The sequence below is a fragment of the Symphodus melops genome (genome assembly GCF_947650265.1).
Source record: "Symphodus melops genome assembly, chromosome: 19".
NCBI lineage: Eukaryota > Metazoa > Chordata > Actinopteri > Labriformes > Labridae > Symphodus > Symphodus melops.
This window is the reverse complement of record NC_136709.1, coordinates 17,083,777-17,098,712: the sequence shown is the minus strand read 5'-3', so window position 1 is coordinate 17,098,712 and position 14,936 is coordinate 17,083,777. Positions and strand designations below refer to the sequence as shown.

Sequence of the window (14,936 nt, the reverse complement as noted above, 5' to 3'; positions counted from 1 at the left end):
TGAAGCGATGTGGACTCCTTCACAACCCGGGCTGAATAATAACTCCAGTACTTGAGCTGCACTTCTGAAAAGATAACTCCATAACACTAATGCGAGGCAGACACAGGTCTGAGTCATTTATACCAACTAATAAAAGCTCATTATATTTGTAGTGTTTCTATTTAGACATGTGGGAGGAAACAAGTGAACGTTGCTCAGTCAACGTTTTACTTCAGTTTAACTGCCGTCAAGAACTTTCTTGTAAAAATGCATTTTTTAGTTTTGTATATTTATCCTTTATTGACACGGGGACCCACTGAGACTGAGCTCTTTTGTTCCAGGGCGCCCTGCGGAAATCAACAAATATAAACGTATCAAACGGTTTAAAGGAACGCTAAAGACACTGAAACATGTTTTGTAAACGGCGGCAATTTTCTTCCTCAAGTGTTCAAACTGCACGTAAAATAAGCCAAGAACACGCGAGTGTCTACTCAACTAAAAACATGGCTGATGACCAGGACTGGTGTCCTTCAGGCTTCACGCCGAGAGGAAACACGCTGACGTTTGTGTGTGTGGTTAAACAGAGCCAACACTTTAAACCGTATCACTTCTATAACATGGGCTTCAGATATGTCCATGTGTGCTCAGGTGGAGGACCACCGCCCCCCCCCAATAAATGATTGAAAATGAGTCGTCAGGAGGATCCCCCGTCATACCAACATTCAGACAAGAACAAGGTTTTTATTTAGCGCAGAGAAAATCCTGTGTGACAACGCAACTGATACCTGAACACACTCAGAGTTGATTTAGCTCGACTGTTAGCAGGTTCTGAACATCATTAGCATTCCTTTGAGGGTTTTTGTCTTCACCTGCATATCTAATAGCTCCTCCTTTTTTAAAAGTGTTTTTCCACCGACGGGAGCAGAAAGTGTCTGCTTGATGACTTCTCGTCGGGTCAGAAGCTCACGTGCAAGTTTCACTCAAAACAGCTGTCCGCAGCAGCCAGCGCATTCAAAACAGTCAGTAAAGCAGTTTGGTTGCTGGCAGGCCTTTTCTCTGTCAGACTTTAAGCAGATGAGCGTGTCAGCCTTTGGAAAGTATGCTGAGACACTGCTGCCTTTTTTTTTTTTTTTTTTACTTTACACAACAAACTATTCACCTAAAGATGATCATCAGCTGGTTAGCTAACAGAACTTAGCATGAGTTAGAAACTGTTCCCACGACTCCTGATAGCTTCACCTGCTCACTGAAGCCCCCAGGATGAGTACTTGTGACACGCAGCACGAGTGTTGTTGGAGAGCGAATGAACAGACTCCTGTGCCTTTAAAAAGCGCTCCACTTCAAGGCCGTGCAGAGCCCGACTTTTGAGCTTGAACCACAATCCGTCTCTCCGGGCCAAAGCTACGAGCCGAACACCAGAGACAATAACTGTGCTTCATCGTGCTGCCAGCCAGCGTTCACACTGAGAGCAAAGAGCCGTGGCCTCGCTGTGAGGAGCAGCCTTGAGGCCCGACTGTGGCCGTCTGGTTTAACCAGATTATGATTATGTCACATGGGAGATTACCCATCCGACACTGAGTTAGAGAGTCTGACACATAGTCGTGTCACTATACACACACAGACACACACACTGCACACACGCATGCTGTACTCAGCCATCTGTTATTGCCACAAACTACAGTATGCTTGCTCTCTGCAAGCGTGCAAAGCCTGATCTTAGCAAAAAGAAGAAGAAGGGAGGGGAAGGATTCTGTGTGAAGTGCACAAACTGATAAGATCTCTGCTGAAAAATAGATTATTTTTTTTATCCAATCTCTAGAGAAATACCTCCGTGAAAAAAATGGATAAATAGATCATGAGGGGAAAAAAAGGCAAGGATATGGAACAGCTTGTTAGGAGACAGAAAGAAGAGGCAAATGATTCCCCCCCCTTCTCTCTGTGCAATGGCTGCCTGTTCGGCTGCAGCTGCAAAATGGAGCCGCAAGAAGAAGGAGAAGAAGAAGAGAGGGAGAGAGTGAGGGGGGAATGGAAGGGAGAGAGAGGTGTGGGAAAGGGAAGGAGAAAGTGTGACATCAGCTCAAAGGATGAGAGCATGGAGAAGACTAATGTATTTGAAGGTTGTCCAAAATTTTATATCATGCGTTTTCTTTTTTTTTTTTAATCTATAAATTTAAAAATCAATCTCTATAAGAAGTTCTGAAACTTTAGATTACAGAACATATTTAAAGCTGCTGCGAGAGAAAGAGAGAGAGATGTGTAATAGACATCAGCATGTATACATCTCAAGTACTCTCTGAGTCTCATCAGCCTTTTCCACACACACACACACACACACACACACACACACACACCCACACACACACACACACACACACACACACACACACACCCACACGCACACACGCACACGAAATCTTCCTAATTGTTGCGTCACAGCGTGAAACTTTCCCCCAGTGGACAGTTTGAAAAGTGTTTCCTGCTGCATTCACACATGGAGCTCACTCGGAAAAATCGTGGGACTGTGTATTTATGATCACAGCAATAAAGATGCCAAAGTTCGGTGCATGCACGTCTCTCACAAACAGAGAGGGAGCAAAGTGGATCCGTCCACTTACTTGCACCAATGCAGAGACAACTTTTCATATTTGTACATTTTCAGATATCGTCAGAAGTTTTTTTCTTTTTAGGAATTACCAAAAGGAAATGACTCAACATTGTAGCCAAGTGTGCTTCTATTTGTGTTGCCATGATGTGAATATATTTTATTTATATATTTGTTTTCATTTTTAATACAAGCTTTTCATATTTTAAAATTCTGCTATTGTGACGACTTTAATTCATTGTTCTCGTGTCAGTCGGGGCTTTCCTCCTCTCTCACCTGGGCTCACTACCTCACACTCACCTATAATAGGAGGGAGAGGACGAGGCAGGACACACACACACGCACGCACACACACACACACACCTTGTGGATGCCATTAGTCTTCACGGCCATTATTATTACTTGCTAATGATGTAAAGGCACGTCGAACATTTCCCGGGCACGAGGGAAGCCTGCTAATCTGAGCGGGCAGAAGTCAAAGCAGAAAAAGAAGAAAGGCTTTGGTGTGGTGATAATGTAAAGACAGCCGAGGGGAATAATGACTGTTTAGATGTAGACAGAGAGGGAATCTGGAGACACAGATGGCTGCTTTGCCACAGAGATTTCTGAAAGGTAGCACGTCCAAGCCATGTGTGCAGATAAAGACAAAGAGAAGAGGGACGGAGAAAAAGCTCAATCGTTTACTCCTGTCGTTTTGTTTTTTAAAGATGAACCTCTCCTGCTAAAGGACACACACACACACACACACACACAACTGCTCAGGCTGCACACAACTGGAATGTGTTTATACAGCACAGTGAAGGTTCTTTTAGCAGAGCAACACTCAGACACTCGGAAAGTAAAACTTCTAAGTTCATGTGAAAAGTCAGTGCAGGTGGGCTTCAAAGACTAAGGGCACATTGGGCACGAATTTTTTTTTTTTATTCCGTACAATTGCATCCAAAGATAACCACAAAGTTTCCCTTTCAGCGAAAACTTGACAAATGTTCTTTCTCAAACAGGAGGATTTGCTGCTCTTAGAAGAAATAAACACGTTTAGATGTCGCCTTAACATGAGGACATGTTTTGCCCGTGACTATTTGTCTTCATCTGGTAAATAATTGGCATATCCACAGTAAAAAAAAAAAAAAAAAAAGGCCACCAAAGCTTACTGCCAATTCCGGCTCCAGTTTGGGAATCATTTCATTGGCTGTTAGTGGAACACGCCGGGCCTGACCACTCAGGCATTAAACATCTCAGAGCCCTAATGGGAAATCAGTGTTTACAACAAGAGCCGTTTAGTGAAAACAGGACCGTACATGAGGGACGTAAGACACTGAGGAGGTCATGACCACCTTGGTTTCATCGAGAAAGAGCGTTCAGATTATGAACATGCACGATGTCACCATCTCTCTTTGGAACTTGGGATCACGACTTAACTAATTGCTTATTTAAGGGTGAGAAACGATGAATGATGCAGATTCACTGTGTTTACTTTGCAGGTCACAGAGGCAGCCGACACGGCCAGGTGACCTTTGAGCAAGCAAAGTCATCTGAATGAGAACTGGCCTGTACTGATAAACTCTAATCCCATCTCTTTATTGTCAAACTGTAACATGCAGGAAACACGAAGCATCATTAACAACATGGCTGAACTTACTCAAACAAACCCAACACAACTACAGCAGTAGTGTTTAAACGTCTGTAAATGTCAATTGTTGCAGATCTCTTTGACACTGAGATGCCCTGTTTGGATGGCGGATGATGCTAAGGAGTCAGTGGGGAATAAGGGAAGAGGTTTGTGGGTAAATAATCTGTTGGAGTCTGCCATTGAGTCCCTTAATCCTAAAAGAGCAGATGGGCTATGAGCAACACAAACTGACTGACTATGACATATCTACTAGTGTCCACCAGCTGGGTTTAAGTCTGATAGCTTAATGCTCTTCCCATTTTAGAAGTCAACACAGTATATACTAAAACTGTGAACCTCAAAGTAAAGCGTGTGCCAACAGGAACTGGAGTTTGTTCAAAAATCCCACATCAATTAAGTAAGAAAATATTTGGCAGTTAATTTTCTTTGACTTCATGAATCCATATTTTTATTTTTTTTCATGTGGTTGGACATGTTGGAAATTCATTTGTTCCCAGCTGAATATTTTCCTAGTTGGTATAATTGATTGAAATTCCATTGAAGAGGTACAAAAAAAGGTGCTAAAATGAAAGTAGTCTGCAGGTTGACAATGTTATCGGGTTTGCCGAGTGTGGCTGCTGTTGGGCCAAATGTTGGTCTAATGCAACGCAAGTGAAAGCTTTAGCGTAGCTGTTTTCAGATCTTTCAAATGTCCTTGTGAGCTGACTGTGTAAAAAATAAAACCTGAACATTATAAGAGTGAGCTAACGTGTGATCACAGCAGGAACATTTCAGACAATTCAGTGCAGGCTAGCTTCACCACACTGTTTGCTGTTCGCCAGTATTTATACTTTTATGAATATGACAGAATATGTGAACGTCTCCTGCTGGGAGGTGAACATGTGTGCAGGAGAGTCAGGAAGATTTTATGGGCAGCTGGTCCTGAAATGATCCGAAGTGTTGGGTGTAGAAAGATTCCTGTTGCTGATAAAGAAGTGCTCGGCGTCGTGGCTCTTTGTCACAGTTAAAGCATCAAACAATTGTGCCACTCAATTTCCTGTTTGTGCTTATTGCTCTCAAGTACTTTTCAAGGCCTCACTTTTTGAGAGTCAATCCTTTTTTCTTTTTTTTTCCAAGAGATCTGTTTCCAATACAAATGTGGTACATTCACACCTCACTGCGCGGTTATTACCCTGTAGCTCACTTTAAAATGTGTTGCTGCTTTGCAACCACTTCATATCCACTCAGTACAGCCAAAGAACACCAGGCACAGACCAGTGAATCAATATTAAATAAGAGGCTGTACAAATAACATTGACCACTGAGAAACACACACTCACACACACACACACACACACACTCAATCTACAACAGCTAAGGAGAGCTGTTATTTGCCGGAGCTTGAAACTGGTTGTTAACCTCGTTTGCACAAATGACACCTGAAGGATTTGCGGGTCTGGTCTGATGCCAAATTTAGATCGAGCTGCCCTAAGAAGTGTAAATCCAAATGAGTCAAAGCCCTCCATAGCAAAGGGGGAGAGTTTACTCAACCCCCCCCCCCCCCCTTTTCATACTGAAGCTCATGAAGGCTAGAAGCAAGAAATCAATCTCTGCTTGTGAAATGGGATTTACTTTCTCGAGCGCGGCAAAGGAAATCAATAAAATATCACAACTTGTGTTTTCCTTTCACAAAGAAATGTCTTGAGTAGGGTACGATCCACACATCTCAATCACTGGTAACACAAATCAAGGACTCTCACTTGCTTTTAAAAGAGTTGGTCCAGAAGAAATTCTTTCCTCTGAGGAATAAACGGCTTACAGTATTTGGTGAGCCGGCTTTGAGCTGTTTGATCAGCTCTCCAGAGGAACGTCAAACAGCTCTTCATACTTTTCCTCAAATGTTTTCCGACAATTGTTTTCTTTAGTTGATGATTTTTTTTATGATTTCATTCCTTTGAATTTACCGTCACATATTCTACGTTACAATTTGATCATTTCTAGTTCCTGTTTTCAAACAGGCTAGAATTGTTTTTTTCTTTTATGCGTTTTGATTAATAGCCAATACTTATAGATATCGATACAGACCACTTCATTCCCACACTCTGTAGCCTCTCTGTATGTTTATGGATTTATTCTCTGTGACGTCACCCATAGGTCCGCTCAGAATGTCATTTCTGGCAGTTGCTTTTCCGGTCGCAACGGAAATATGAAAAGTCTGTATACGGCGAAGAAAATCGGCCCATTGACGTTCGAAAAAAGCGAAAATGCATTTCTTAATCCAGGTTCCTGAGTGGGCTAAAGAGTGTTTAATTTACCCGTTTTCAGCCTCGATTGGTTTAGTTGTCGGACGGACCACCTCCGCAAACGTCTCCTTCGTCGCCGCTGCCCCCTAGCTGCTTGGCGGTGAATTGGAGAGCAACGCATTCCCTCGACGCAGAACTACGACTGCTCAACGACGGCGCTGGGTCTAGACACGGCGTCGACCCGACACAGACGTATATACTCGGCTTTAAACTGCAGAGAGCTGCACCATTTTCAATAAAAGCCATTTTACACCATTCGCAATGGCACGACCAGATATGACTTTTGTGTTTTCCCAAAGTATATATTTCATATATTTCATGCTACAAAAAATCTCAGATATAAAACATTTATTAATAAAGGTTGGTGGATAATAGAAACAGTTTCAAACCAAACTGTAAAGTGACAAACGTCACTGAACTTGAACTCGGACCCTTAAAGTACATATGTGCAAACTTGACCAGGCAGCCTGATGCTTCGTTTCAGACAACACTACAAATGAAAAACGGTTGTGACAAAACTAAGACCAAAGTTTGTTTCAGTGACAGATAGAACCACCTGTGAACTACCTGTGCTGTTGAATGTACCGCTGGAAGTCAAGGCCAAAGTCCTTTGTTGTCTTCAGGTAAAGGGAAGGTGATATGTGCATTGAAATACAACTCAACTGGTAATCAAACGTATCGGATGTCTAAAGCATTATCTTTAAAATCGGATGTGTGTGTTGCAGACTAAACGCTAAAATGGCATCGACCTCGCTAGTGGGGACAACAATGAATTTATTAGTATTTTGAAAATTTCTGTTTAAACGAATGAGAAAATATTAGAGATTGAACCTAATCTAATATTGGTAAAGGTCCCAATATTTACATAATATTGGGACCTGTGATGTTCCGACATCACAGGTCGAGAAAGATGGTCGGGCGTTTTTAACAAGTTCAGACTGAACTGCCCGACGTGTCTGCAAATTGTCTTCATGTTACGCCAGCTTCTTGTAGCCTCACATATAATACCAACAATAACAACATTAGTTATGAAATACTGGAATCGGTATCAGTATCGAATTGGAATTGATAAAAAGTGAATCGGCTCATCATTAGAAAATTACTCGACTTGGAAAATGCCCTGATCCTTACACACTAAAACAGACTCCTGGAGTCGAGAGCGCATCGTACTGGAAGGGTCCGTATTGGAAGTTTGAGAAAATTGAGTTGAGTGAAGGCTATGCCTGAAACACTCAAGTAAATGCAATGTGATTCAATCTTAAACACATTAGTGTTGATGTGGTCTAAATGTTCAACCCTTAAAGAGCTACTCAGAGCTAAAATAAGACATTCTGATGGTCTGTTGGATGTCTCATTAGGACATTGAGTCAATGAGGCTAAACAGTGGACGAAAATAGAAGAAGTGTCTTGACGTTGAAAGTGAAGCTCTTGTATTGTTTCTCTTCTCTTGACTCTTTATCAAACTAGCATTAGCCGCAGCCAGCTGGTAGCTTGGCTGCAGCAGAAACCAAACTTGAGCTTCAGCTGCAGGTAGACTCTGTTCGCTCAGCCTAGCAATAACTGAGCCAAGTAAAGAGTACCAGGGAGAGATCACAAGCCTCAAACACACACACACACACACGCACACACACACACACACACACACACACACACGCACAAAGCACCTTGTCTCATTACGGCTTAACCTGACAGCTTAACGGCAAACAGCCTCGATGATAAATCTGCCTCCGTTACTGCTCAAGTGATAAATCTTGCTGTCTCTGCATTATCTGACCCATCTTTATGTCAACATAAATGCATGATTGTTATCTGAAAAAAAAAACAACAACACTATTTTCTTCTAAGCCAACATCTTGACCTTAGTAATACTTTGTGTTATCACATTTTCATGAAGGGAAAGATAAGCCCTTGAAAAGCACAGCTGAGATCAAACCCACTTTTAACTACAAGAGAAGAAAACAACCAGATAATGGAGCAAACATCTACACAGTGAAAATGTATGGATCGTACTGATTCTGTTGTTTTTGTTTTAAGGGGAGTTCTTGGACTTGGATACAGAAAATTTTTTAATATTTTTTTGGTAGGTTTTACCAACTACAACCCTGTAAGTATAACACTGAGGATAGGCCGATTAACAGTTTATAATAAGAAACTAAATCCTGCTTAGAGGAAATGTAATAGTTTATTTTTCAAAGGAAATGTTCAAACACCAGTTGACCTTCGTTATTGGGAGGTTTATCTGCTTTTCTTCTTCATCTACAGCAGCGTTCAATGTTTGAGATATCTTTAAGATTTGAGAAGTTGTTCATTTTCCTTTTAAATGTTTGACTAAGATTAAGATTCACAGACCTTTAGTAAAAAAAACAATCCACACATTCACTGATAATGATGACTGAACTTATAAAGTGCTGTCCTAGTATTCTGACTCCTCAAAGCACCGACACAGTCACACCCTGATGGTAGAGGCTGATATGTAAAGTGACCATCAGAAGTAACTAATCCCATTCATACACACGCATACACCACTGGCAAAGCAGCTGGAGAAATTCAGGGTTGAAAAGCAGTGCCAGACCAGACTTCAGCCGCCTGCACGAAGTAAACAAACTAAGCGTGGCTCTCCTGGACCGAGAAGTGACAGAGAGATAACAGGTTTGATGAAAGCGTCTGAGCTAATTAGACAACAGGAAACCACATCACGAGGAAAGCCTCGATGTCAGAGATGACTAAACTGTTGAGAAGGTGTTACGCAGGTCTGTTTGCATGGTGACAGGAGCACACGTCTTTTTCACTTTTACTAAATAGGTTATAAATGTAAGTTATTCCAGCATGATACGGGACTTGTTAGTGTGGGGGGAAAAAATGAAAAATTAATCTTATGTTGAGTTGAATTCCACGTTCAGGTAGCTCCATTATTAAATGTCTTTTTTATGATAAACACTGTGGTGACATTTCATTTTCTTTGGGCTTCCTCCAACTGTGCTGAGAACAGCCACGGGCGGGACAACGATAAGTACAGGAAATATTGTTCTTTCTACAGTCCCCGTGTTGAACGGAGGTCAGCGTGTAATAGGCTCTGACAAATGTCAAACACATTACATAATCTCCTGGGCTGTATCATTACGGGCATATGGCTGCGCGGTTGAGCCGTGAGAGCCTCTGGGACTGTTATGTATGGCTCCATTCAGAATGCAGGAGCCACGTTTGCTCTTCCCGCTTTGATTAACCGCCCCGTGCCGTAACTGGCGGCCGCTTCGCGTTCAAAAACATTCAGACTTACAGCGCCTTACTTTCATTAAAAGAGCCATTTGCGTTTATAAACAAATACCGATTATCTCCCCATGATTACCTTGAAAATACAGTGTGTGTTTATTCAACCGATTATAACCTCAGTGGCCTCGTCTGTCCTGTATGGGAAGAGAGCACAGCCATCCACATGGTATAGACAGTAGGAGGAATTATTCATCTCTCTCTGTCGACGCTTAAGTGTCATCTAAAAGGTTTCTAACGGCAACGCGTTCCTCCCATCAGCCACTTTTAGAAAGCGACGCAAGAAATCTGCGGCAGGTTTCAAACCGTTCCAAAGCCTGAGGCAGAAGACAAGCTGATGTATCAACGATTACTGTAATGTACAAACACTGTGGCTATTTATAAACTCCTTTCTTTGGAATCAGAATAAAGAGGTCAGATACTATGTGCTGTCCTTAATGATGCACTGTGGCTGTCTGTACTAGAACTGAGATTTTGTGGTGCGTTTCTTGCTGCAAAGTAAACGGCTGAATAATGTAATCCAACTGGTTGGTCCTGTGACACGGAAATGATGTCGTCTGTATTTGCATAAAGACGGGGAAAGGTTACCGTGTGTCTGCGTAACAGATAACTGGGTTGTTTGTTTGTGGTAAATGAAGATCCCAATCGACCACAAGTGGTTTGGTGGTAGATACCTGATTGGTGGAAATGGTAGAGAGTATGTTTACTATCTGTTCTGGATCATGGATATGAGGCATGGTGGCTATATTGAGTCGTTGGGTCGTTCCAAACGGCTTTACAATCAACCGTCCGATCCAGAATGACATTTTTCAACCCAGAAAAATCAGGATAAATTCAAACATTCATTCATGAAAAAATGTACAAATAAATGGATTAACAGAGCCTGGTCTAAAAGACCCGCTCGGCATGTCCTCAGAGCAAACGAAGACAAAGGCAGTGAAGAAAAACTGGGAGGTCTCTGCCTCCCCTATTCAAAGAAGAAACCTACAATTACCATTTAAAAAGTTCAGATGTCACAAAAGTGTCCCTTATTGTTTCAAATGACAAACACAGACACATCTGTATTTGAGTTTCCAAGACTTTCCAACCAATGAATTAAAATAGAGCTATTTCCTGGCATGATGGTTGTTGGTAACGTAGATGTTGACCAGCATTTAGCATGCGTGTGTTGGGATCTGATTTTGGAGCCTGACTTCATAGGTAAAACAATTAGCTAGCCTAACATCCACTCCCCCTCATAGTTAGTTATAAATCAGAACATAGATGTGACATACATGTACCCTTTCTTTGGCTTGAAACATGATGGCAGTTATGTTGTAAAGTGTTGGTGAAAATCACCTTCACTGCATTCTGCTTTTCGCAACCTACGCGAAGAACGGGAAGTTAAAATCCACTGTGTGCCTTTTTCAGCTCTAAGAAATATGCCTACACTATGTTTGACTGATTGCAGCAGACACTTAAAAAGTAAATATATATATATATATATATATATTACACAATGGTTACATGACTGTAACCATTGTTTAAGGCATTAACCAAAAAGTTTATGAAATGACATCTTCTGTAGAGTGTAAAAATAAATACACACCATAATGTATAAAGATAAAGAGCTACATCTACTCTTACACCATATGTCTCAAATAAGAAACAAAAATGCCAACCGTAATGTAAATGATATTCAAATATCCAATCTGCCAACATTTGGTCACATCAATGCTTTGCTCTTCATGTGAGACCAACACATGATAGCACAGTTTGGACAATGTTTTGCATGTTAAGGTTAAATTGTTCTGCAGAATGAATAAAGGATGACTTGTGTGAACAGGATGGGGAAAAAAAACTGAGTGACAATACAAGACAAGTTGTCAAACAAGAGTGCTGCAGATAGCAAACCAAGACATCCTGCATGAAGAAGAAGAAAAAGAAATCACATGGCCCAGGCCTCTGTAAACAAAGCAGTTATGCAACAACCTGAGATTGATGCAAACAACCTGGAGGGACTCTGACCTCCTATATCAGCCAGCCCTAACTGCACTGCAACGGGTGAACCATGCTTGGGGTCAATGTTGAAAGGGGGAGGGACGACCACAAGTGGGGCATGTTCAGACCTGTAGGGGGTGGCTGCTGCTGGTGGAGCCCATCCCCCCCCCCCCAACAATGTGACTCATGTTTCCCCGCTCACTGTTGCCTGTTTCCCGCACAGAAGGGGGGCGGGGAGGAGAAATCGCCATAATAATGTAGTGAAAGATTGCACATCCTGCAAAATCCCCCACAGATGCACGTGCTGTCATTCATTAGAGAGCAACACGTCCATCATTAGCAGGGCTTGAAAAGTCAGCAGCACTCTGCAAAAAACTTGAAAAGGCGAGGATGCTGATGTTAAACACAAGGAGAAAAGTAGCAACAACAAGGAGCACATTAAGATGTCACATTGCACACCTCCCAAGTGTGCAAAGAGCAAACAAACAAAAGGACAAAAAAAGTCAACAACAACAATATGGCATCTGCGTTCATGTCAAAGGAAAGAAAGCAGTGCATGGCAGGAGAGCAATACTGTAGCGTGCAATCATAATACGGCTGTGCAAAAGAAGGTGATGCTCTGAATCCTGCCTTGCAAAAAAAAAAAAAAAAACAGCAAGAAAACACGTCACACAGCATGGCTCTTTATTTGTTGACAAGACAAACTCCAACGCCGAGTGGATATTGGTGTCAAAAAAAAAGAAAAGGCCAGTGCTGCGGCAACCACTTGCCCCCTCTAAGCAAGTTGTCTCCCCGATTTTTTAGGGGGGGCTAGCTTGCAAGCTAACAGCTCTGCTAGGCTATAATGTAAGTGAGGCGAGAGAGAGAAAGCACATTCACCTCCGTTAGCCGCTAACGCCCATCCCCCAACTAACCAGCCTTCCCTGTCTGTGTCCACCATCTTTAATCTGTGCTCCGTCTCCCTCTACCAGCGCACAAAACAGGACAAAAAAACACAACACACTCACCTTTAACGCTCATCGCCGAATCGATTACCACCTTCCGAAACAATAAATCGATTTTCGTATTAATATCGTGCGTATTTTATTATTGAAAATTGGCCGTGCCGAGCGGAACCGCGCCTTGAGAGAAGAGCAGCAATCCTAAACCGCCATCTGGTGGTATTTTCCTCTCTGTGATGCAGCGGGAGCGGCGCAGCCTCAGACCGAGACACAGCTGCCCCCTGGCGGACACACACGAAGGGGCCGCGGCGGACACGCGCCTCCGGGGCTGTGGAGCGGGGACGAGCACGGGAAGTGGAGGAGGGAGGCGAGACCCCGCTAACGCAACAGCGACGGGCACGCGCAAAGGAGCAGAGAGACTCCCCACTATAAGTGAGCCCAATTATTATTTTTTAATAGGGCTGTGATAAAGCAAATTGTAAACAACAATTGTCAGTAATTCCAAAAACAAAATATTCAACTTATATTGTTTTTTTTAGGTCGTTCAAATTTGATGCAACGCCAAAACACAAAATCCATATTGTACTGCTTTTATATTAAATTATATGGACCTCATGTATGCTATAGCTTATGTATGAAAGGCATAATTCATCAACTTTTATAAACTCATTATTAAGTTAGTAAAATGTCCAAAAGTAGTCGAAAGGTCATCACACATTCACAGAGATCAAGGCAATCTTATTTTAGTCAAACTGGGGGGGATTTGCTGCTAAACATTGTTTGAAATGTCAAATTTTCAGTTTTAGTTTATTTCTGTCTCATGACCTCTTTTTAGAGCAGAGGTTCTTAACTCGTCTAGCCTCAGGATGCACCTTCTTCCTCTGTGAAAAATTGTGACCCACATTTCTGATATTTTATGGCCAATCAGATTTATTTACTGAAAAATACTGCAGTTTGGACCTAAGTCTTTAAAAGAGCATTCGACAGAATACTTTTTTTACACAAGTTTTTTTCCAGGGAAATATTTGCGACCCCCCAGTTAAGAACCACTGCTTCAGAGTATCTCTTGTAAGGATTTGACCTAAGATTATAAATGTAATAACTGACCAGATGTTGTGTTTTGAGGGAATAAAATGTGCCACATGTATAGCTTCGATCTCTGACGGCGTAATGTTTGACACCTCTCTCCCTCTTTTTGATCGACGCCTCTCATCTTGAATTGAAAAGAGAAAAAAATAAAAGAATGATTATTTGAACTCACAACTAAACTCTTTGTGTCATTTGTCTCCACGAGGACTTCGGGCTGGAGTTTCATGTGCTTAAACCCAATTACTGAGACTGGATGGACGTGCATTACTCACTGCTGCTCACTGCAGCCTGATACTGCCGGAGAGACAGACAGAGACAGAGAGGCCTCACTTAATTATATTAGTCCCACTTGAGAGTCATTGAGTGGATATCAGACACCTGCATTACATTTGTGTGTGAGTGTGTGCGTAAAATAGAAATAAAGGCTGATAGAAATGCTTTTGTAGCCACTCCTTTTAGATAAGGCATTGACGTACACTGCCACACCCAGACGCACACATAGAGGTAAATGTACAGGGTGCTATTTGATCTGACGGATGCACTGTTGTTTGCCATAGCAACACCATGTCTTGCCCATAAAATTTGCAGCCAGATCCTTACCTCAGGGTTATTCACACACAGAAATAGGAACACAAACACAAGCATTCAAATATCACCTTCTCTACTGTTGGCGACGTCATGAAGTATCTCACACATGTGTTATGATCTCTTGAAGTTATCCTCAGAGAAGCATTTTATGAAAATGGGACTTTGTTGTTGGAGAAATGAGATGGGGGGGGGGAAAGGATGTTCTACCTTGAACTTTTTACGAGGATCCTTTGGAGGAGTTAAAGCTCCTGCGAGGAGCTATTGGCAAGTTATGAAACAGACTGAATTTCATACCTAATGTACAGTATGCCTTCGTGTGATCATCAAGACCATCACCGACAAACACAGTTAATATTTTTAATGCCTGTAATCTCAGCCACCTGGTACCACGTCAAACAAGGTGAGTTACAACATGCTGACGAAATAGCCTTTTTTTCTCTCCCATTATTCACAGCAAAGATTCACAATGAGTGATAGGTTTGAGTGTTTCAAGAAAGCAGGATAGTGTTTTTTTTAGGAAATCACTGTCGAGAACAAGATTGGCATAGAAAAAAAAAGAAGACCACTTTGTCCACAGG

General features: G+C 42.0%; 1 protein-coding gene across 1 annotated transcript in view; it reads right to left on the bottom strand.

Moving 5' to 3' along the window:
• Window positions 1-12,998, bottom strand: part of stag1a (STAG1 cohesin complex component a) — a 38,706-nt gene extending 25,708 nt beyond the window's left edge. The window contains exon 1 of the mRNA XM_079369744.1: window positions 12,748-12,998. The gene's annotated coding sequence lies outside the window, so the exon portion shown is untranslated. The remainder of the gene's footprint in view (window positions 1-12,747) is intronic.
• Window positions 12,999-14,936: the final 1,938 nt, after the last annotated feature.